Source organism: Ovis aries, chromosome 23 (genome assembly GCF_016772045.2).
Source record: "Ovis aries strain OAR_USU_Benz2616 breed Rambouillet chromosome 23, ARS-UI_Ramb_v3.0, whole genome shotgun sequence".
Taxonomy (NCBI): Eukaryota; Metazoa; Chordata; class Mammalia; order Artiodactyla; family Bovidae; genus Ovis; species Ovis aries.
The window spans coordinates 57,685,401-57,709,881 of NC_056076.1; the positions used below are offsets into that span (position 1 = coordinate 57,685,401).

The 24,481-nt window shown below is 46.5% G+C and overlaps 1 protein-coding gene across 7 annotated transcripts in view; it reads left to right on the forward strand.

Annotated features, from left to right (window-relative positions):
- The window catches only part of NEDD4L (NEDD4 like E3 ubiquitin protein ligase), a 370,632-nt gene that overhangs the window by 180,368 nt on the left and 165,783 nt on the right, over positions 1–24,481 (forward strand). The gene's annotated exons all lie outside the window — the stretch shown is intronic.

Genomic DNA, 24,481 nt, shown 5'->3' on the forward strand with positions numbered 1-24,481 from the left:
GATTCATAAACTGTTAGCCAGCTCGTGTATGTTGGTATGTTGCTAAAACGAATTGGAGTGCAGGTTGCACCTTTTTATTAACAAGCCAGGTTACTTTCAAAAAAGTGTACCGAATATTAAATGTTGTTTAAGACGATTAAAGAAAAAAGGTACCAGCAAATGAAATAGCCAAGCCAATAGCCAAAGTTGAGTTATTGTTTTGTTCCCCTTGTGAAGCATGATGTTTGCATATGTTTGAGTTAGGTGGTGCCCATCAAAAAAAAAAAAAAAAGCAAACCACTGAAACTGTGAGAGGGAATTTAAAGAGCCTGTGTAGTGGTGCCTCCCCCGCCCGCTTTACATATTTGTGAGGAGGAAAAGGGGAACTGCCATTCCCATGGGGATTTGAGAAAGACGATGGTGAAAGTAAGAGAGGAAAAAGAAATGCCTTCTCTTTGGACCAGAGAAAAGCAGTGGGAATGATTCTCACGTACAGTGTATTTTTGTGTTTTGTTTTAAAGGTTTTGTTTTATATCTTTTGGAGTCTTGTACTGCAACTAAATGTTGAGTTTTTTTCTTTTCTATTTTTGTTTTATTTTTTAATTGAAAGAATTTTGTGGTTTTCTGTCAAACCTCACATGAATCAGCCATAGGTATACATATATACCTATGTTAAAAAACACTGTTAGGACATTCTTTTATTACCCTGGAGAATAATGAAAAGATATCAAACGAAGGCAGGAGCAGAATGTAGGGCTTTGCTACTTGAGGAATATAAGAACTTTATTCTAAAGTGGTTTGTTTGGTGGGTGTGGGGAGCCCTCTGTCCTTACTGACAGTATCTTAGAGGCGGTTGGTAAGACTTTGGGGTTATGGCGGTGGCCCTGGGGTGGGAGGGATGTTTTGTGTTTCTGAATTTTTTTCCAGACAGTGTTTGTACCTCTGAGGGCTTCAAATAGATTTTTAGGTGGTCACTCCCCTCGCTTGGGCAGAAGCCTGTTCCTCCCTGTGGTTGCTTCCCTCGTGGGTGTTGAGTTAGCCGTGATTTCACGCGCTGCCCCTGTCAAGGGCTTCTGGTTCTCCAGGTGGACTGGTCTCTCCCCTCAGATCCCAGGGGCTCCTGAGGTCATTCACCTCCTCGGTGATGCCCGAAGCCCAGCTTCTCAGGTGTTTTCAGCGGCTCCGAATTCCACAGATGGTCCCTTGACACACCTGCGGCCCGTGTCTGTGTGCCCTCCAGCGCAGCCTGGCTTTCTCAGCGTCCAGTGTGGGCGCGGGTCGCAGGCGCCGTCACACCCGCTGGCCAGGACTTGGGGCTTGGGCCTGCCTGACCGAGCCCCCCAGCTGCCCACCTGGAGTCAAAGACAGCTTCGTTTCTGAGGCCCGAGGTCTAGATCTTAGGGAAACTCCTTCCTGCTTTGGTGTTGTCCCCAAAACCGCATCAGCCAAAACAGGTAAACCACCAGCTGGACTCTCAGCTGAGACCGACGTGAGCCGCTGACTCATCTTAGAAGCAGTTACTGGGGAAAAGGGAGAATTCCAGCTCTCCCCCCCGACATCAGCCCAGAAGACAACTCCTGGAAAACAGAGGCGTCCGTGGAAATGTTTGGAACGGCACGTGGACGTGTGACAGGGCATGTCCTCCCAGAGGCAGTTAGCGGTCATCGCTCCAGACTAAGTGGCAACTCAGAGATGATGGATTCTAGTCGGGTAACTGGGGTTGAATAGAAACACATTTAAAAATCACCACTTGCAGTGATGTAAGCTGTCCTGCTCGCTTCACTATTACTCATCCGCCCTCTGCGGGTGACGGGATCACATGTGATTATAAAGCACCTCTGACTCAGGTCAATGACTGGAAACCTCGTCATATTACAGAGGGCATCTGGTCACAGATTCTGGAGCAGAGGTCAGCGACGGCCCTGGGGCTGGGACCTTTGGGAACGTTTTCCAGGGCCGGGATTTGGTTTGAACCTGCAGCTCAATTAACAGGCTTGGCGAGTTGATTTTTGGCCAAGATCTGCCATACTGTGTAGACAAGCTTGAGACTCACGGAAGTCTCCAGCCTTGTTAGAGGAAAGAGTGTGGTGGGCTTTAAGGAATTTTAATGTCTCCCACTTTTTCTTTCTTGCCCTGTTGTGTTGAGGTTTTCAAGGGCGTGATTGCATGTGAGGTTCGTGAGTGGTGTGTCTGAAGGACACTGACCTGTCTGGTAATACGTTTGTGTGGCTATCTTAACTCATCGACAAGGCTATTGAGTATCCTTGTTCATTCGTTTAGAATAATTTGTCTTCTTATTTGAGTCTGTCCCTGACCAAATATTTATTAAGTATCTTTGTGTTGGAGACCTCTTTTTCGCTTCCAAGTTGCAGTTTTTGTGGAGCTCAGATTCTTTTTAAAAGGCTGACTGTTTCTCCCCCTTCTCATTCTTGTTTTCACTGGGTTGATTTTCTTTTTAAATACATACTTTAGCCACCCTTAAGCATGGAGCTGAGTGGGGATGGCCATCAAAGACAGTTAACATTTAATTGATTGGTGAGATTAAGCAGACTGGGAAAAATATGTTTCCCAATTTCATTAGCCAGTTAAAAAAATTGTTTTTCAATTCTTTGTTCATTCACAGGGAGTCCACACAGTGATTTTTCCCTGTGTGTGCGTGCACTTGCATGCCAGAGGAGCCCTGTTTCTGAAGGAAATAAAGAATTTAACGGCTAGGACGATTACGTCAGCTAAAAAGTATGCCTGTCAGAGAGAGTATGAGAGTGAGAAGACCGAAACGGGGCCCAGTCACTTCCGGGGACCTGCACACCCCAGGAGATGGGGCATCACCCACTGCAGGGATGTTATGGGGAAAATTAGATTTGGAGCATGACACAGCACAGAAAGCTTTGATGACAAATCCAGCATCTTAGTTAGGCAATAAGCCGCTTAAGGCTGAGACCCGCAGACAGTGAGACTCAGAGGCGTGCTGGCAGGTGGGGCACGGCCTGCCCCTCCCCGGCCCAGAGCTGCAGGCCTCCTGCGCTTGCCCAGCCGAGGTGCCACCTGCGTCATCCTGAAGTCGCCCTTTCGCTGTGCTCTGTATCTGGCTTGGCTGCTGCTTTTTTAGGGGAGGGGAGAAGTGTGGGCAGAGAAGGAAAGAAAAAGCAGTTGGTGAGTTCCGGGTGAAGAGTGCACCAGTAAGTCTCTAAGTGGCTTCCCAGTCTTGTGGTGAGGCTCAGTTATTTATTCAACAAGGGTGCACGGAGCCCCTGGGGGTGCCCACTCGGGAGCCGGGTGCTGGAGAGGCCCGGGGCAGCAGGAGGGGCCAGGTGTACACTGGTGCCCGGGCCGTGGGCCACACGGCATCTGAAGGGAGCTGCAGCCGACAGTCACCAAGGGAACATGTCAGTGTGATAACCAAGCAAGGGAACAACAATGGCATGGGCGGACAAGCCTTTCTTTTTTTTCCTCAGTCGCTGTCTCACGAGGCAGCTTCTAACATTTTCCAGTACGACTGTCTTTTGGTTCATTTGGAAGTTGTGGCCGACACTGGGATAGTGGTCAGAAAACCTGCTTTAAAAAGGCTCTGCCAACTCCTCCCCGTAGAAGGTTACAGGTTATTGTGTTCAGAAGGGACAATGCTGCCATTTATCTTATAGACCAGAATGCAAAGTTGTTTTCCTGGAAAAAAATATTTCCACTCACCTAGCATGCTTATCTTTTCTTGCCAATGTTGGAAGCCAGGGACAGGCACATCATTGGAGTAGTCCAGGAGGGACGAGTTATTCCGCCCTCTCAGACATGTGGCAGCCTGGATACAGAAGCAAAGGGTCGGTCCTGTGGCCGCACCGCTGGTGTGACACAAGTTTTGTTCTTTGCCACATGGGGCCCTGTCGAGTTAAGTGACGTCCAATACTGAACTCTCATTTTTAAGTCAGAATTTATTTTAGCATTTTATAGAACCAAGCCTTGTAAATTACTGCTATCTTGAAAGTATAGGATTGGAAAGCCCCCCTTACCATTTGGTGAGATTCAATTCAGTTCAGTCGCTCAGTCGCGTCCGACTCTTTGCGACCCCATGAATCGCAGCACGCCAGGCCTCCCTGTCCATCACCAACTCCCGGAGTTTACTCAAATTCATGTCCATCAAGTCGGTAATGCCATCCAGCCATCTCATCCTCTGTCGCCCGCTTCTCCTCCCCCCTCCAATTTTTCCCAGCATCAGGGTCTTTTCAAATGAGTCAGCTCTTCGCATCAGGTGGCCAAAGTATTGGAGTTTCAGCTTCAACATCAGTCCTTCCAATAAACATGTAGGACTGATCTCCTTTAGGATGGACTGTTTGGATCTCCTTGCAGTCCAAGGGACTCTCAAGAGTCTTCTCCAACACCACAGTTCAAAAGCATCAATTCTTTGGCGCTCAGCTTTCTTTATAGTCCCAACTCTCACATCCATACATGACTACTGGAAAAACCGTAGCTTTGACTAGATGGACCTTTGTTGGCAAAGTAATGTCTCTGCTTTTGAATATGCTGTCTAGGTTGGTCATAGCTTTCCTTCCAAGGAGCAAGCATCTTTGAATTTCATGGCTGCAGTCACCATCTGCAGTGATTTTGGAGCCCAGAAAAATAAAGTCAGTCACTGTTTCCCATCTATTTGCCATGAAGTGATGGGACCAGATGCCATGATCTTCGTTTTCTGAATGTTGAGCTTTCAGCCAGCTTTTTCGCTCTCCTCTTGGTGAGCTCAATGGGCAGCAATCGTGGCATCTGGTTATTTCCCAGTGTGGGTGGCAGCTCCAGGAAACAAACCTGGTGCCTTACTCCAGGGCACCTGCCCGCAGTGACGTTGCTGCTGCCGCTGCTTAGTCATTGCAGTTGTGTCTGACTCTGTGCAACCCTACGAACAGCAGCCCACCAGGCTCCTCTGTCCATGGGATTCTCTAGGCAAGAAGACTGGAGTGGATTGTGACGCCCTGCTCCAGGGATCAAACCTGGGCCTCCTGCATTGTAGACAGAGTCTTTACCCCTGAGCCACTAGGGAAGCCCCCAATTATGTTGCTATGTTGCCTTAAATCAACTAAACCAGGACAGCCATTAAAGGAGGAGGAAAAAAAAAAAACCCCTATCTTTGTCAAATGTGCAATTGTTAAATTTTTGTGAGGGTCTCCCACTTAATAATTTGTCATTTCCTTCAAGTTATTAAAAAAATCACCCTTTCAGACAGCTTCCAGGACCATCCAATTGAACAACAATCAGTGCCTGCCTCCACCTCCCAATGTCAGTCCTCTTTGCCTGCTGTGTGTCTTTTTAAAAAGTTATTCATTTATTTGGCTGTGCCCAGTCTTAGTTGTAGCTCGTGGGATCTTGGATCTTTAGTTGTGGCATTCAAGCTGTTAGTTGTGGCATGCAAGATCTAGCTCCCTGGCTAGGAACCCCCCTGCATTTCTAGTTCCCTGACTAGGAACCCCCCTGCATTGGGAGCACAGGGGAGTCTTAGCCCCTGGACCACCAGGGAAGTCACTGTGTTTCTTATCTCTTTAGTGTTTGTAGTCTGCTTACCACCTGTCTCCCCTTGCTGGAGGGTGACGTTCACAAAGAAAACAAATCCTTTCTTCCCCGGTGAATCGCAGGTGCCTGGACCAATGCCCGAGGCATAGTAGGTGCTCAGTGAATGGGCTGAGAGAAGGAGCAGAGAGGAAACCAGACGCTCATGCCTTTGGATGGGCTATGGAGGGAGCCTCTGGGTGTCCTTGGAGTCCTGACTTAGTCATCTGGGGGCTGTGATTTCTTCTGAGTTGTCAGTCCCTAGAGGGGAGTTGTCTGGAGCTCGCCTTATACCATCTTGAGGCGTTAGCAAAATGGACTTGGCTGGGTGGCTCTCGTGACTCTGGAGGTCTCATCACCAGCCTTTCCCACAGGCTTTTCCCACGGATCAGGGTCGAGTCCCCCGCTTCTGTTACACAGAGATCTCTGGTCCCCCGGGGACTAGCTCCATAGAGCTCCTTACAAGCTGTTCACCGACGTGAAGAGTGTTTTACCTCCTGTGGGTTTTCCCTGCCTAATTGCCACTCTGGTTTTCAACCTTCAGCACGCTGCGGTCGCATGCTCCACTGTGGTTTTACTTAACCTGAATCCTTTATTAATTGCCTCCTGTTCAAACCCCCTCAGAGCAGGTATCCTTCACTTTCAGCTTCTGCTCCATTACTACTGGATTTCTTTGTTTCAGTCATGGCATGAGGAAAAAAAAGAAAACAGAGATTGTGAGCGAGGCTGTTCTATTTCCATCCGAAGTACCCCAGTTTGGGCAGTATCATACTTTCATAGAGATGGCCGTCGCCTAGCCCATGAATTCTCCGTGCTCCGTGTACATTGTCCGTGCACATTCTCCGTGCTCGGTACGCACGGTGACACTTTACAGTCTCTGCTGACGACAGAGCTCACAGTTGCCCACCCTCTCACCTCACCCTCCATGCCTAATCTGCCTTTGGGTCATCACTGAACCCATGTCGTATATGCGAGTGACCAAGACATGGCCCCATTTGCAAGTCGCTCCTAGACCCGTCCCAGTAACGGTCACGCAGGTAAGCCACGGCGGTACTGGTTGTCTTCTACCAGTGGGCGTGGGTTTGGCATTAAAAAAACCTTCTCAAAGACAGCTGAGCTAGTCTTTCAGGTTGAGTGAGGGTCGGTGCAGGCGTGGTGGGATCAGGACATTTCCAGGAGAGGAGGAAAAGCATAGTGTTTGCTAAATGTGCAAGGCACACGGAAGATGACCTCCGAGGGGCAGGCAGAGGCCAGAGCCGGGCAGACTGTGGGTGCCACGGTCGTCTGGACTTTATCTCTGAGGTTACCAAGAACCACGTTCCCATGGGTGTGGCTTGGGCGATCGGGTTGTCATTCGGCTGCATAAAGAAGACGTGGACTGGAAGAGATGAGGCTTGTGGCAGATTTCCTCCGTGAGGCATGTCACCACTGGCTTGGGATGGCCAGAAGGTTCCTTTGTTTTCTTTGGTGCTCAAGCTCTAGGGACCAGCTGCAGGCGACTTGGCCACCCCTTCGCTGTTACCAGTCTTGGAGAAGAAGCGGATGTGAGCCCACCCAGCGAGCACTGTAGAGTGAAAGAGGTCGAAGATAAAATGGGGGGGGTGGGGGGACAGCATATAACATGTGTTTCTCCGGCCTGGGTGTCCTGGTCTCAGTTCTTCATATGAGACGCACGTGCTTGTCCACACCTGCGGTTCACTCCTGAGTGCTGTGTTCTAATCACCCTTAGAGCCTTGCTACACCCACCAGCAGTATCGCCTGGGAGCTTGTGAGAAATAACCTCACACTTCCTTAAGCACAAAGCATTAACACAGAGTCCTCAGGTGATTGCTTTGCCTGGCAGAGTGCTCGGAGCCCTTTTGTAGAACTTCTTTGCCAATCACGTAAAAGCAGAGGGTTTGTTTCTTCTTCTGTGTTCTCTATAGGACCTCATTGCTTTTCAAGTTTTCTCAAAATTGCAGACTGTAGAATATACGGAGTGTAAATCTAATCAACAGCTAATATGTGGCACTTGGCTAGGATGAAGAGCTGTTTCTCGAGTTCAGATCGCAGTCTGGGTAGGGCTTGATGGTCGTTTGTAAGGAGGAACGTGCTACCTACACGCTCACCTTGCTTGGGGTCATCTAACCCCCTTCCCCCCAGTGACCCAGTGAAGAGAGAGGGCGCGTTTCGCTTTCGTGGTGACTCCAGCCGCATCCACAAGTGGCTGATATTTGATGCGACTGTGATCATTGTTGGATGATACCATCCGTGTCAGCTGCACGGAAATTATATTCAATATCTGGTAATAACCTATAATGGAAAAGCATCTGCAAAAGAACACACACACACACACACACACACACACACACACACACACACACAGCCAAAATGCTGGTTCAGGTTTTTCTGTAACACCTTGTGAGGCAAACTTCTTGGCCAACCCAACACGTTATGTGACTGCATCGCTTTGTTCTACACCTGAAACTAATCCAGGGTCATAAATCAGCTGCACTACAATAAAAGATTCTGAGGCTAATTACAATGAATGTTTTCTCAATTATGTGCTTTTATTAAAAACTGTTTAAGAGTTTGGGGTGTGAAAATTCACATCCACGTTGAGATTTACGCGTCTTCATTTTGAAAGGAAACCTTTTCAGGCTTGGGGAAAAGATCAGCGGCAGATAACAAAAGCATGGGAAAAAAATACTGAGAACTTGTACAGTTGGAATAAAAATTTCATAATGGTGCATAATGAGCTAGTGATACATGTTAAAAATATGAACTCTCCAGTTTATAAGTGCTTATCAACAGTGTAATCAGGGTGTTTGGAATTAACTGTTATCATCTCCCTAAGTTAGTCCCCAGCCATTAACATTTTTTGTGTCCTTTAGATTTCAATATTTAACTTTCTCATACAAGAGTGTGTCAGTTGCATAATTCATTTGTTAAAAGGTTTTGGTTTTGTTAATCAAAGGTGATTCATACTGTTAGTTTGGCATTCGTGGAGTCGCTCAATCCAACTCTTTGTGACACCCCCCTGCCCCCGGCCACCCAGTAGCCCTCCAGGCTCCTCCGTCCATGGAATTCTCCAGACAAGAATCCTGGAGTGGGTTGCCATTTCCTTCTCCAGGAGCTCTTCCCCACCCAGGGATCGAACCCAGGTCTCCTGCACTACAGGCAGACGCTTTACCCTCTGAACCACCAGGGAAGCCGCACTGCTGTTAGTTTGGGGTATTAGGTAGTTTTATTGCTGAAAATGAGGTTCACTGTGAGAGTTTTTTATTTTGTTTTGTTTTCTTATGTCTTTGAGTTTGAGCTTATAACTCAGGACAATGTAGGAAAGGACCCTGTGGCTCCCACATTGTGGAAAAGTGAAGAAAATAAAGGAAGTTTAATTAAGGAGACTTTGCATGGAAAACACATTATGTGTCTAGTTGATCAGTATCAGGTATGTGATGAGAATTCCATGTTTTGGCAGCTGAGGCAAGAAAACCTTTCCAAACGTGTGACCCTGGGGAGAAGTTACCCTGTCATATGATGAGTAGGAGGTCAAGGAAGGAAGGAATACTTACTGAGGGTGTGTTTTCTGCAAGGTCCTATGGAAAATGCAGTCTAGCCTAAGAAGTAGATATGGGCCGTAAGAGACGTGCACCTAATTTAAGAGTGTCAAGATTTACACACTCGAAAAAGGACAATCAATACAGAAAGGCACGTAAGTCACCGCAGAGGAGTGGCCTCCACAGCCACAACTGTCGGAATGCGGAGCACAGAGAGGCTGGTTATTACAGGGCGTTGTTCTAGGAAGATGAGGAGGGGGTACTGGCTGCCTGGAGCCTGGAAGGATCAAGCATTTCCACAGGAGGAAGGGGAGAAAAGAGAAAGGATCTCCCATAAGCGAGTAGGCACTAGGCATGAGTGGGCTAACAACTTTGAAGGTAGTAGATTGGTGTATCTGGGGAATCAAACACATGTGGCTGTTATTGACAAGGTAGTTTAATTGGATTCTGTACTTATTGCCTAATAGAAATTCTTAACTCATTACTGACGGGTCCTGTTTTGCAGAAGCTAGTGCTTATGGCCAGCCATTTGTTATGGAGGTGAGTACTGAAACGTCTCTGGTCAATAACGTTCAGGTAACAAAAGATGTATTAAGACGTGTCTCTCATCACTGATGGATTAAGCATGGGGCAAAAGTGAAACAAGTTTCAGTATACCAGAGATCTGACCTCCATAATTATTCTGGGAAAGTTGCATTTTATTCTACATAGATAGTCTTAATCTGTCTTTGGTGCCCTTAGCCCATGATGATTTGGTACTTTCTCCTTTAGGGTCACAGGGACAGGGAGAAACATATATCCATAAAGCAAAGTCTTCTTGTAGCATAAGCTATAACACCCTGACAAGGTGGGCATGGTGTGGGTACGAAACACAGCTTCTCTAATTCTAGAACCTACCCCAGGCTCTCTTTAGAGATCCTTTGGTATCCAGTCTCATCCAACATGGTACCTGAAGGGAGGATTGTAAAATACCTGAATGCAGAGAAAAATCTCCTTGTTCATCCTGCTTTGAAAATGTGCTGTTCATGCTGGTGAGATCAGTCAAGATTTTTACTGCTGATGAAGACTTCATTCTTCTGTAAATTCTCTTCTTGACAACACATGGGCCGTGGGGGCCCAAATGCGAGGACCTGCCCTGTATCTGCCTGGGTAACTGGGAAAACGTGCTGCATGCCTTCCTGCCGTGGGGCGGGGCTTTGTCATAAGCCAGCCCTCCTCCAGTTGACTGTAGCTTTTCCTTCCGGTCATAAGGCTGTGAAGCTCTTCTGAAATTCTGTCCTAAAAAGCCTTATGGTGATGTTGTGCAGGACTCACCATCATGGAAAGGTCAAGTCTCTGGTGGTTGTGTGTGTGTTTAGTAGCCTTGAAGACAGAACTTTAAATATTTGGCCAACTTATTTGAGAGTTGGGAAGTGTTTTTATGTTTGCCTGAGCAATTCGAGGATTTCGCAGGCATTCTTTGTGCTTTAGAGGGCAGTCTGTGGTAGGCAAGGTAGCATCAACATATTTTAAGTATTGCTCTACAGCTTAGTATGCATGCTCAGTCACTCAATCATATCTGACTCCTTGAGACCCCATGGAATGTAGCCCACCAGGCCCCTCTGCCCATGGAATTTTCCAGGCAAGAATGCTGGAATGGGTTGGCATGCTCTCCTCCAGGGGATAGTCCCGACCTAGGAATTGAACTTAGTACGGGTCCATAATCCCATGCAGTTCAAAGATCCCAAAAGCCCTGGAAAGAAAACGTCGTTGTAGGTTTGTAGGAAACTCATTTGGTGGCAAACCCTGACCTCAGTGGACTTGAGAGTTCCTGGTTTTATGTAAAACACATAATACAAGTATTTATACATATTTGGCTGTGGGTCCTGTCCCCAGACCCCCATTGGGGTTGTTATACAGTAACTTGAATAGTCAGGACCATCTAAAATGAGAAAGAAGGTCAGAGTTCTGGAACATAGTTGGCCTCTGGGGTTTCCAGTAAAGGATGCCTTGTTCCTAAAGCTGCCAGAGTGAAGTGCCACGAACAGGGTGGCTTACAACAGAACTGTGTTGCCTCAGTTCTGGAGGCCGCAGATCCGAAATCAGAGCCATGCTGTCCCCAGGGTCAGGGAGAACTTCCTCGAGTTTCCCTCATCTGGTGTTGGAAGCGGTCCTTGTTAGCACCCTTCCGCTTACGTGACCATCGCCTCCCTTGTGTCTTCAGGCCGGTGTGCGCGTCTGCCCGGGTTTTCCCCGCTGCTGAGGGTACGGTCAGACTGGATTAGAGTCCGACCCGAAGGGCTCCTCTTCACTTGACTATCTCTGTGAAGATCCTTTTTTCTCATAAGGTCACATTCTGAGGCTCTGGGATTAGGCTCACACACCATTTTGAGGGGACCCAGTGGAGCCTGTAACCCAGGGAACGGTTTCACTGGTCCCTTCTTGCTGTGTTCAGGCTGGTGCCAGTTTCAGGACCTTGGCCTCCTGGCTCTCCGGTGGCCCGGCAGCTGCTTTGCTGAGCAGCTGGCACCTGGGGGCCGCCTCTTGAGACTCGAGAGAGTGCCAAGTCTTGTGTTAGCCCCCTCTGAAAGCTTGCCTGGAAGAAGAAAGACAGTGTCTTCTAGTGAAAACTGAACTGGACTCAGGGTCTGCCCCCGAGGTACCTCTGGTACCACTATCACCCCCATCCCTGAGAAGTCTAGAATGTTCCTAGCTACGTTAAAGGAAGGACCATACGGAAAGTCTAGGACAGCGCTTGGCATGTAGTGAACGCTTGGGTGAGAGCTCAACACTTCTGTGTGCAGGAGCTGGTGAGCTGTCCTTGGACTCCTCCTCACACCACGTGCCCTGCCCACCCAGGAAGGTTGGCCCCTGTTGGCCCAGTTGTTCACTCATCTGCATGGCAGCTCCTTCTTGGAGACCTTTGTGGTTGAGACACCCCCCCAGCACCAGGGGTCTCAGCAGTGTCTGTCTCGGATGTCCAGGGGTCCTGAGAGCTTCCCGGCACCCAGTTCAGTTCACTTTAGTCACTTAGTCGTGTCTGACTCTTTGCGACCCCATGAATTGCAGCACGCCAGGCCTCCCTGTCCATCACCAACTCCCGGAGTTCACTCAGACTCACGTCCATCGAGTCAGTGATGCCATCCAGCCATCTCATCCTCTGTCGTCCCCTTCTCCTCCTGCCCCCAATCCCTCCCAGCATCAGAGTCTTTTCCAATAAGTCAGCTCTTCGCATGAGGTGGCCAAAGTACTGGAGCTTCAGCTTTAGCATCATTCCTTCCAAAGAAATCCCAGGGCTGATCTCCTGATCTCCTTGGATCTCCTTGCAGTCCAAGGGACTCTCAAGAGTCTTCTCTAGCACCACAGTTCAAAAGCATCAATTCTTCAGCACCCAGAGCAGATGTCAAACACACTCTGTGCTCTGAGAACCCAGGGCTCTTCCACAGTTAATTAAAAGTATCTTTTTCTCCCTGTGTAGTTAATAAAGGCTGAATTCCCTGAGTAGTCATCTGCCTTAGAATTCGCCCTCTTTTCTAGTTCCATGCAGCTCAGTGTTGGGTCCACTTTGGCATCGAGTTCAAAGTCCTTCTGCTGGAACAGCGTTGCGTCTTTGCATCCTGAGGGCACAGGTGAAGTGAACCGAGGGATGGACTCCGGAGCCACAGTGGTGACTTGGAGAGTCCTTGGTGACTTAATGTGATTCGGTGTCTGCTTACCTGTTGTTTTAGGCTGCTGACTTCATAAATTGGGAGAGTGGAGGGAGATAGTGTTTTTTTTTTTTAAAGAAATATAATTAAGAGCAATTATGAATGTACGTTTGTGTGTGCGTGTGGTGCTGCTCATGGGTCTAGTTCCCTGACCAGGGATCCGAGCTGAGCCCTCTATGTTGGAAGCTCAGAGTCTTCACCACTGAACCGCCAGGAACATCTGACAAATGAATCTTTGCAAGAAGTTTGAGTTGGTTTGACTTTTAAATGAGTGGGTATTACTGTCCACCGGACTCAGAACAAACTGATGAGGGCCTCAGAATTTGTCCCCTTGCCTCATTTCCTTTATTTTTAAAAAGCATGTATTTATGTCCTGTTAGCTGTGCTGCGTCTCCGATGCTGCACGCGGGCTTTCTCTGCTTGTGGTGAGTGGTGGCCGTTCTCTATTTGCAGGGCACAGGCTTCAGGGTGAAGTTGCGGCTGGAAGGCTCTTGAGGGAGGGCTCGGCAGTTGTGGCTCTGGGCTTAGTTGCCTCGAGGCATGTGGGATCCTCCCGGAGCAGGAATCAAACCCCATGTCCCCTGCACCAGCAGGCAGATTCCCAGCCACTGGATTGCAAGGGAGGTCCGCCCTGTTTCCTTTAGAGCGGAGTTCCTGATGAGTTGTTATAATTACAGGGTACTTGCTACAAGGTGGTGGTTCTTAAAAATGGACCAGAACTGACTTGCCTTTACTCAGCTCCCACCCCCCCACGTCGAACAGAACAAAACAACGCAGCGCCAACTGTAAATTGTAATTACAGATCGGCCTTGTAAGTTGCCCTTCCTGTGACTCCAAGAAGTGTGGGCAGTGGCCAGTGGCCAGGGGATGCCCAGCAGGACAGGCAGAGCCCTCAATGCCCAGCTGAGAGGAGGCTGTCTGTCTGCTCCGCCCATCCTCTCAGGAGTGAAGGCTTGGAGACAGACAGGCACTGAGTTCAATGGGCTCCTTGCGTTGGGTCCTGGAGAAGGAAGGAAGACAAGGCAGAACCTCCATGCTTCCTAAACTGAGGTGCCAGGTGAGCAGGTTGTTAGAAGCGCAGGTTATCAGGTCGAGCCTCAGATCTGCATCAGAAACTCGGGGCTTGGGCCCAGCCCGCCAGGCGGCCCTGACGCGCGCACGTGGTGAGAACCTCTTCGCGGGAATTCCTCGCGTCGGCAGGCCTTCTACAGGCAGCCCGGCTGCTGCGGTGACGCTGGGCGCTGGCAGCCACACGTCTGCATCGTAGCGGAGGCCTTGTCTGAGTGCACGTATGACAGGGAGGGTATGCGGAGATGTTCCAGATTGTTCTAGTTAATCATTACTGTGAGCAAACACCACCAGAGCGTAGGTCCTGCCAAATGAGCATAAGAATGAATAAGCCTTCCACAGGTCCCTGGCAAAAGGTGGGCAGGAGACTGTTCTAAGAAGGGGGAGGAGGCACTTATGGGGAATATTTGAATGTTTCAATGATACAGATCTGTGGTTACCGAAGGGTGGGTTGTGGAGGGATGGATTGGGAGTTGGGGATTAACAGAGGCAAACTGTTGTATGTTTTATAACTGAATCCCTTTGCCGTAACACCAGAAATTAACACAACATTATAAGGCAACTATCATTGTTGTTTGGCTGCTAAGCCTTTTTTTTTTTTGTTTTTAAACTTTATTTTACTTTACAATACTGTATTGGTTTTGCCATACATTGACATGAATCCACCACGGGTGTACATGCGTTCCCAAACATGAACCCCACTCCCACCTCCCTCCCCATAACATCTCCCTGGGTCATCCCGGTGCACCAGCCCCAAGCATGCTGTATCCTGCATCGGACATAGACTGGCGATTCGTTTCCTACATGATAGATACATGTTTCAATGCCATTCTCCCAAATCATCCCACCCTCTCCCAGCTGCTAAGTCTTGTCTGAGTCTTTGCGACTCCGTGGACTGTAATCCACTAGGCTCCTCTGTCCATGGGATCTTTCAGGCAAGAAGACTGGCGTGGGTTTGTCATTTCCTCCTCCAGGGGATGTTCCCGACCCAGGGATGGAACCTGCATCTCCTGCATTAGCAGGCGGCTTCTTTACTTGTGAGCCACCAGGAAAGCCCCAAAACTATACTTGAATTTAAAGAAATGTTTCCATGATAAATCTCAGCAACCTCCTCATCTGTCCTAGGATTCACATTCTTTGCGACGCAAGACGTCTTATGTGGTGGTTCTCCCTGTGCCCCGTGTGGACTGCCTTCTCTGGCCTGGACAGTCCCCAGGTTGAGCACATTTCCTCTCTCTTTCTGCTACAGTATAGAGCACATGTTGCTTATTGTGCTCAGATGCTCAGTCGTGTCCGACTCTGTGTGACCCCATGGACTGCAGCCCGCCAGGCTCCTCTGTCCATGGGATTTTCCAGGCAAGACCACTGGAGTGGGTTGCCATGCCCTCCTCCAGGAGATCGTTCCAACCCAGGGATCAAACCCGAGTCTCTTGGGTTTCCTGCACTGGCAGGCGGGTTCTTTACCATTGGTGCCACCTGGGAAGCCCAACATACTGCTTAAATAGTAAGATCGGACTCTGGTTTTCAAAGATCTTCTTTGGGGAAGATTGAGCATTTAGGTCCCACAGTTCTTTAGGACCCATAGAACCCCTTAGATTCAAGCCTGCTATCAACCAGCCCGGGATTCTCTTGCCGGCAGGGGATGGTGACATGGGAGAGTCCTGCATAGTGAACTCTCCCTTGAGACTCCTCTATGCTTCTCTTACTAACATGCTTGCCCCACCTGCAGAGTTCCTGCCTGAACAACCTCTTGGAATTCCTGCCCCCTTCACTTCTGCTACAAGTCTATCACTCTTGGTGCTAAACACTTCACATGAGTATTTTCCAGCTGGTAACACTTCTCTAGGCAGGAATTAATTCTGTGGAGCATTTGGTAAGGGAATTTACAACTATATTAGGCATAACTTGGTCTTTGAAAACTTACAGCTTTAGGGTTATGTTAATTATTCCAGTTACATAAGTAAGTAGGATACCTACATAAATATTTAACATCAGTGAAAGCAGAAGATGAAATATGAATTTAGTTGTATGGTAAATTTGAAAGCAGGCATATATTATGCTGATTCTGTATTGTCCTGTGAGTATATTTATTTCCCATTGGACATTTTTCTGGGACCTTTTTTTTAATGAATTAAACACACACAAATAATTTATTGACAAAGACCAAGTGCTCTTTTAAGTAACAAGAGTACGACTTCTTTTATTGTACGTGTTTAAAATCACTTTTTTTTTTTTTTACAAATATCTGTTCATGAAACAGTGTCTGTGGGATTGTGATAAGAGATAACGAGAAAATGATTCGTATATAGATTTTTGTTCAGCCGGAGCCTTTAAGGACTATTTAAAGTTTATATAAGGTGAACTTGAGCTCTCTATATTTTTGGTCTGAATACAAGTACCTACTCCTTTGATTATAGCTTTGTACACATTCCTATGGTTATGGCTTCCCCAGTCCTTGAGGTAAGGGTCTTAGGGTTCAGATTATTACCCACCACTTTATGCTGGACTAGTCGTGGGAAGGTAACAAACATGACTATTCATATAAAAGTTGAAGAAAGTGATTAAAAGTACCTCTGAGCTGTCTTATGGGAGTTTGAACTTAATGGCATGTGTGATCATAGTATTTGAAATAGTGATCTCATTTGGCCAAAGATTTCCATGATGTCTGTAATGTTTACTGCATATTAAGAGATGGGACTACTATATGCTGAGAAAATGGTCCAAAGTGGTTTTAACTTTCTTATACCATTTCTAATCTGAGAAATCCGCATTTAAAACACCGCTTCGTGGATCACGACTTTTGGCCATTCACTCATAGGAGGCAGTGAAACCCTCCACACTCTGTAAGCACTCGGGTGGCTGAAAAGTTGCTGTTTACGTGCTTGTGATTTGAGGATGTGCGTGTGCTGTGACGTATTTTTAAACTACATTTTCAGAAGATATGCTTTCGTGCAGTCTCTCTTAACCAGATTGGAAAATGGGTCATTTTTCTTATAAATGCATGATTTGAATTGCCCCCCCCCAAATGTTCATGGGGGAGAACACTTTGGGGCCTTTGGCAGAGTGGATTTTTAAAAGCCCCTAAAAGGTTGATAAAGGAGATGTTCAGTGTGGACATGGTAACTAAACATCCCTTCAGTGGCCCCACAAATAGACCCTGTTGCAGTGGCGATGAAGCGTGTTTCACCCACAGGATGCGTAACAGGGATGCTAAGGAAGGGCGTTTGTTTTCACTCCACTTGGTGTTTATATACCTTTCTTTAAAGGCTCTTTGAGATGTCTTTACTCTGTTACTTGGAAAGGAAGGCGATTGTTCTCTTAGAGGCTGATGTTAAGGTTGGAAGTGCTTTCTACCCCTCCCTGCTATATTGACGCAAGCATGATAAGTGTCACTTGAGCCTTCTGGTGGCTGCCATTTTTGGGGGGACCACTTGCAGTGGGAGTTCACTGTGGGGGAGAGGTGGGAGAGGCTGGCCATAGGGACTAGCTGTATCACCTCGCTGCCTCAGCATTCCAGTCTAAATAGTGACCATCCCCATCATTTGCAGTATAGAGAGAGATGAAAAAGAAATCACTCATGGTCTTGTAAATGCGGTAATAAACACTATTTTATAGTTTGATATGTTTATAATGCAGTAAGTGTGTTTGCTTTTATGGTTTAATTTTATTTGCTAATATAGGTTGACTATTTTTTTAAAATTTTCTTTGTAAACAGAGTGCAGGCAACTACATCAAGTACTTCATCAATCCCATTGTAGCAGCTCCATGGCATTTCACGTGTGCACATACGTATGAGGACATCATCTTTTCTTCCTCCGTGAAACGGGGATTACTAACATCCTGCTTTGTTGCCGTTGTTCAGTCGCTAAGTTGTGTCTGACTCTTTGAGACCCCATGGACTGCAGCACTCCAGGCTCCCCTGTCCTTCACTGTCTCCCAGAGTTTGCTCAGATTCATGTCCATTGAGTCAGGGATGCTATCTAATCATCTCATCCTCTACTGCCCACTTCTTTTGCCTTCAATCCTTTCCAGCATCAGGGTCTTTTCCAATGAGTCAGCTCTTTGCATCAGGTGGCTAGCATATTGGAGCTTCCGCATCAATCCTTCCAATGAATACTCAGGTTTGATTTCCTTTAGGATTGACTAGTTTGGTCTCCTTGCAGTCCAAGAGACTCTCAAGAGTCTGCTCCAACACCACAGTTCGAAAGCATCAATTCTTTGTTGCTCGGCCTTCATTGTGGTCCAACTCTCAAATCTGTATACAACTCCTGGAAAAACCATAGCTTTGACTAGACGGACCTTTGTCGGCAAAGTGCTGCTTCTGCATTTTAACACACTGTCTAGGTTTGTCATAGGTTTCCTTCCAAGGAGCAAGCGTCCTTTAATTTCATGGCTGCTTATTACCAGGTCATTCTGAGGACTCAAGATGATGTATACATAAGGCACCAAGCACAATGCTCTGCAGTCAGAAAGCATTTAATAAATAACATTGCAAGTTGCTGTTTGTATTCATAAGATTGTCCCTGCATTTCAGATCATCTGAGAATAATCATAAAAATTTATGACTGTTTTGAATTCTTATTATGTCTGCCTAGCCAGCTTTCATAAAGGTGACCTCTGCGTTACATGCATTCGCTCTTGTCTGACTTTGGTTTCTCTGGAGCAGGTGTAGACAGCCTCCTTGAGGGCAGATTCTATATCTGTTTACCTCGCCCCCACCCCCATCTCTTTGACCTTCCCCCTTGGTGCCCACCACAGTCCTTTGTAATGAGGGACACTCTATTTGAGGGATTAGTTACTGAACAGTTTCTAATAAGGGAGCAGTTTCTGGGTGCCCTGTTCCCTTAGGACTTTGTGAGTTGCTATCTCTGTTGGCTCTATTAAGCTATTACTAGCATAAAAGAAAAGTGTTTTCTTAATCTCTTGTGATTGCACATACATGGGAAAAACACGTAAGAGAAACTGCTGGAGATAAAGGCACATCCCAACTGTCAACCTCCTTTGGCGGCTGTCTGGACATGAATGAATGATATTTATACTGCTGCATGATAGTGACACTACCAGAAGATAAGGAGACATTGGTTTTAATTAAAGTTGCTTAAAAAGGCAAACTCTTTTAGCTTAAATATTTTCATGAGCTGGTGCATATCTGCATAGACATAAACAGAACTGTGAATATCTGTGTCAGAGATAAACAGTTCCCTCACAGTGCTGCTGTCTCCCCACCCCGCCCTGCTCCCCGTGGGTCCCAGGGATCCAGGGTTGGGACCACCGAGTGACCTTGTTTTAGATGGCAAGGGATGAGGAGAGGGTTCACCCTGACCAGCTATTTCCAGCCTTGGGTGACGGGGAAGGCGCGGCTCTGGACAACAGAATCATTCTGGAGATATCCAAAAGTGTGTTTTTCAGCAGCTTCACAGAACTGTAAAGTCATTTTGTTAAAATATAGTTGATATACAGTGTTACGTTAGCTTCTGGTGTAAGGTGATTCAGTTACACGCATGCATGCATTCTTTTTCACATTCTTCCGCATTATGGTCCTCGCAGAATACTGAAGGCAGTTCACTGGGCTGTGCAGTGGTGGTGGTGGTGGTTTTGTCAGTGAGTCATGTCCGACTCTTGCCACCCCGTGGACTGGGACCTGCCAGGCTCCTCTGTCCATGGGCTTTCCCAGACAAGAATACTGGAATGGGTTGCCATTTCCTTCTCCAGGGGGATCTTCCCAACCCAGGGAGCCAACCCGCATCTCCGGCATTACAGACAGAGCCGCAGGGAAGCGGTGCTGTGCAGCAGGCCCTTGTTGTCCGCTCTGTATGGAGTGGTCTGCGTCTGCTTGTTTGCCTCCCGCTGCCCCTTCCCCCTTTGCTAACCATGCTTGTCTTCACGTCTGTGCGTCTGTTTCTGTTCTGCTAGTACGCTCCCTTGTGTCATAGCTTAGATTCCACGTGTAAGTGATGCCATATGGCATCTGTCTCCTCTGCCTTCAATGACCACGCTAACCTCTAAGCTCATCCATGTTGCTGCACGTGGCATTAGTCCAGTCTTTTGTCTGAGCGGGATTCCCTTGAGTGCATGCACTACGTCCTCTTTATCCGTTCATCTGTTGCTGGACGTTTACATTGTCTCTGTAACTTGACTATTGTAAACAGTGCTGCTGTGAACAGAGATCTTTCCAAATTATAGTTTTCTCTTTAGTATATTCCCAGGAGTAGGGCTGCAGGGTCAATATGGCAACTCTACTTTTAGCTTGTTAAAATTGGCTCCACAGTGGCTGCACCAATTTACATTCCCACCAACAGTGGGAGGGTTCCCTGTCTCCATACCCTCTCCAGCTTTTAATGACGGCCATTCTGACGGGTGTGAGGTAACATCTCATTGTAGTTTCGATTTGCATTTCTCTAATGATCAGTGATGCTGTGCATCTTTTCACGTGCCTGTTGGTCATCTATATGTCTTCTTTGGAGAAATGTCTATTTAGATCTTCTGCTCATTTTTTCTTTTTTTTTTTTTTAATTATTGAGTTGTATGAGCTGTTTGTATATTTTGGGAATTGAGCCCTTGTCAGTCGCATCATTTGCAAAGATTTTGTCCCAGTCCGTAGGCTGTTGTTTTGTTTACGGTTTCCTTTGCTGTGCAAAAGTGTGGAAGTTTGGTTAGGTCCCATGTGTTTGTTTTTGTTTTTATTTCTACTGCATTAGGAGACTGACCCAAGAAGACGTTGCTATGACTGATGTCAGAGAATGTTTTGCCTGTGTGCTCCTCTAGGAGTTTTATGATGTCACGTCTTTAAGTCTTTAAGCCATTTAGAGTTTATTTTTGTGTGTAGTGTGAGGGTGAGTTCTAACTTCATTAATTTACATGCACCCATCCAGCTTTCTCAGTACTGCTTGCAAAGAGGCTGTCTTTTCCCCATCATATATTCTTTCTTCCTTTGGTGAAGATTGGTTGCCCAAAGGTGTGTGGGTTTATTTCTGGGCTCTCTGTTCTATCCCAGTGATCCACATGTCTTTTTTTGTGCCAGTACCATGCTGTTTTGATTACTGTGGCTTTCAAGTCTGGGAGGATTATGCCTCCACCTAAGCTATAATATAAAGTTCTAATGCCTCTTGAGCTCCCTTGGACAAAACTGAAAATGCATTTGTCTGTAGTAGACCCATTCCTTTCTGGCATTTGTTGAAAGGTCATACATACTTAAGAGCAACTAACTGTCGGTGTTGGTGACAAGTGACGTATTTCAGAATGTAATTTATGCCTTTCAGTAAATGTCAAGGGTTGGAAGGTATGTGCATATTTCTTTCAAAAATCTTCAGTAGTCGCCCATTTAAGGCAATTTTCTGGGTAGGAAAAAACTTCTGAAGCTCTTTGGGGTTTTTTATTAAGGTGTAGGTTAACCTTGAAATTACAAGGTTTTGTGCCTTGCTGAAGAGTATATTATAGTTGAAGCACATGTGTAACTATTATTGTTATTTTCATAATTTTTGTACTTAGCAAAGTAGTGCTTGCTCACAGTAGAAAATCTAGAAAAAATGAAAACCACAAAGAGGAAAGTAAACATAATTCATAAAGTTGTCATCTAGAGAGAACAACTAACTTTAGCTCCATTTTCTCAATTACTTTTGCATATATATAGAATTAGTCACAGTTTTAGATCGTGCTTATCCCTTAATGTTATACTATGATTATTTTTCCCAGTGAAAAATATTCTTTGAAATGACGATTTTCTGGTTTATAATATTCTAGCAGATGATTACACCATAATTTATTTAATCACTTCTTTCTTGGACTGGAAAGTTGCTTCTAATTTTTTCTTATATATGATGCTGTAATGAGTATCTTTTGCAGATAAATATTTGCCTACATCTCTGATTATTTCTTTGGGATTAATCCTTAGAAATAGATTTGTTGAATCAAAGGCACCAATTCTTTGAATGTTTGATACCTCCTGCCATATTGCTTTCTAGAAAAACTTGTGATAATTTTTTTTTTGCAGTAGTAGAGTATTAAAATGTCTGCCTCTTTTTAGAAAGTGTTAGCTTTTTTGAATCCGTGACCCCTTGTTAGATGAAAGCTTCTGTTTTGATATTATCACCTATATTCATGTGATTTATTATCTCACAGTTTCTAGCTAACATTTTTCCTTATTGGTTTGTGAGTGTCTTGCATTATTTCTTTGTTACAGATACTAGTAACTTATGGAACACTGACTGTGATAGTAAAAGTGGAAAGGTATGCAGAAACCTTCAGCAAAACAGGTTTTCCAGTGAAATTTTCTCTGGGTTCGCTAAGTCTTAGTGTATCTATCATACATCAGGTATGTGTTGTGTGTTAGTCGCTCAGTCGTGTCCGACTCTTTGCGACCCCACGAACTGTAGCCCACCAGGCTTCTCTGTCCATCATACGTCAGGTAGTCAAAATAAATTTGACCTACAGTGTTATGTAATGTGCTACGTTAGGCTCGGCTCTGCTCACAGGGAACAAAGACGGGATATTTTTACAGACTGTCCTGGCAGCATATTAAGCAACTTCATTTTATGGGAAAGAATGATTGCTTCCTTCAGGTGATGCTGGAGTGCTCCCACAGGAGGCATGGTTGAAAAACGAAGACTGTTCTCACTGTTCTCGTAATAGCCCAGCCTCTTGGAAGGAGAGGTTTCTAGCTGGCGGACACGGTGGACACGGCAGTGCTGGTCCGGCCTAGTGGCGCAGCCTGAACCTAACCCTCAGAGCACTTGGCCAGTGGAGGCAGCCCCGCCCTCATCTCTGCTTCCCCACTCCCCCCACTCCCCTGCCTCCTTGAAGAGTACCTCGGTCTCATCAGAGACCAGTCTGCGAAAAGTGAGCAAGTAATTGGTGTGGCAGCACTCGCCTTTCCACTCTGCGGTTTATCATAGAGCACTCGGGTGACTCAGATGGAGGGGGTCACCGCTTAGTGACACATCAGGCCTAACGGTCCTTGTTGAGTGTGTCCTGGGAGGCTGAGCAACGGGGAAACCCAGCAAGTCTTATTTCCACCTCTCCCTGAGAAATGACCTCATCTGTGCTGTTTTTGCTTAGTGGCGACGAAGGCAGAATGAGACCCGCCTCTGAATTCTTGGAGCCTGGTTAAGATCAGAGCAGGCCTGTAGCCCTGCAGTCTTTATATTGAAGTGTTGAGTGCCAGAATACTTGGCACAGTGTCCCAGCCACTGCTTCTGTGCCCCATTCAGATGGGCCAGTGTCTTCTATTTGTGATTCCTGTGTCCTTGTCTGGAATACAGCAAGTACTCCAAGTACTCAGTTACTTTATTGTTGTTGTTTATTCGATAAGTCACGTCCGACTCTGTTGCAACCCCATGGACTGTAGCCTACCAGTCTCCTCTCTCCATGGGATTTGCCAGGCGGGAATACTGGAGTGGGTTGCCATTTCCTTCTCCAGGGAGTCTTCATGCTCCAGGGATTGAACCAGCATCTCCTGCATTGCAGGCAGATTCTTTACTGCTGAGCCACCAGGGAAGCCCTACTCAGTTAATACTAGGATGCTATTTGAATCCTAATATCAATTTGTCTCCTTGGAAGGACTGGAAAAGAAAGAATGTAATACCTCAATAGCTTCAGTACGCAGCAGAGAAAACAAAAGGTTTGACAAAAAGAATGTCTTCTCTAATCCACAAAGCGTTGAGCTTCCTAGAGAGGAACGTTAATGCCAGCCCCGAGTTGTACGCACACCAGCCACTAGGGTAGTAACTGGTTGTCAAGAGTAAATTGCAATGAGCTTTGTTGTAAATAAGGTGACCGGTCTGCTCATCTCCACCAGATCCCCTTAGGGCTTCCACAAGCATGAATCACGAGGAAGCACGGAATACTTAAGGTGCTATGCTCGGCTGGCACCCATTTATGCTACGAGGCGATCAGTGTCAGGCCAGATCCACCATCACCTCAGGAGCAGGGGGCTTGGAAGGAGCAACTGAGAACCTCAAAAGTCTTGAAAGAGGGAAAAACAGAATCACAGTTACGGCTGTCATTTATGGGGCACTTATACTGCATGTTTGGTGCTGAAATGGGCACTCATGTTAATACATAATATCCTCTGATCCTTACAGTGATACTCTGAGTTAGGAATTGTCGTTCCCATTTCATTGACAAACCACCTGAAGTTAAGAGTGGTTAAGTGACTGTCTGAAGGTCACTTAGAGGGTTGGTGAAGTTGAGGTTGGAGACTCCAGTGGAGATGGTCACAGGCACTGGTGGAGGAGACCTGCCAACTTCCCTCCATGCCCTTCCAGATTTTTTTTTTTTTTTTACTATTTATAAAAGTATTATGTATTAATGGTTAATAACAGCAACAAAAATCTTCGGTATGTAGGAAGTAACATGAAAAAACCAGAACCCTCTACCTTTTCAGCTATACCCTATATCTACTCCCCGTAAGAGAAGGTGCAGGCCCCCTTCTTTATGTGTCTTTCCTAGACTTTCTGCTGTTCTTGGCGAGGCAGGGGGAAGCCTCGAGCATAACCTGCCATCAACCTTGGGATCTGGCTGACCTTTTGTAGTAAAGGTGTGGAGAGATTGAGGGTCTGATAAGTACCCTTCAGAGGGCAGAAGGTTCTTCCGGAACTGCCACCTTTATCGGCGGGCCTCTGTGGATCAGTGTGAAAAAGCCTCTGGGAGCTGCAGTCTTCTCCCCGCTCCCACAGAGCGTCACCT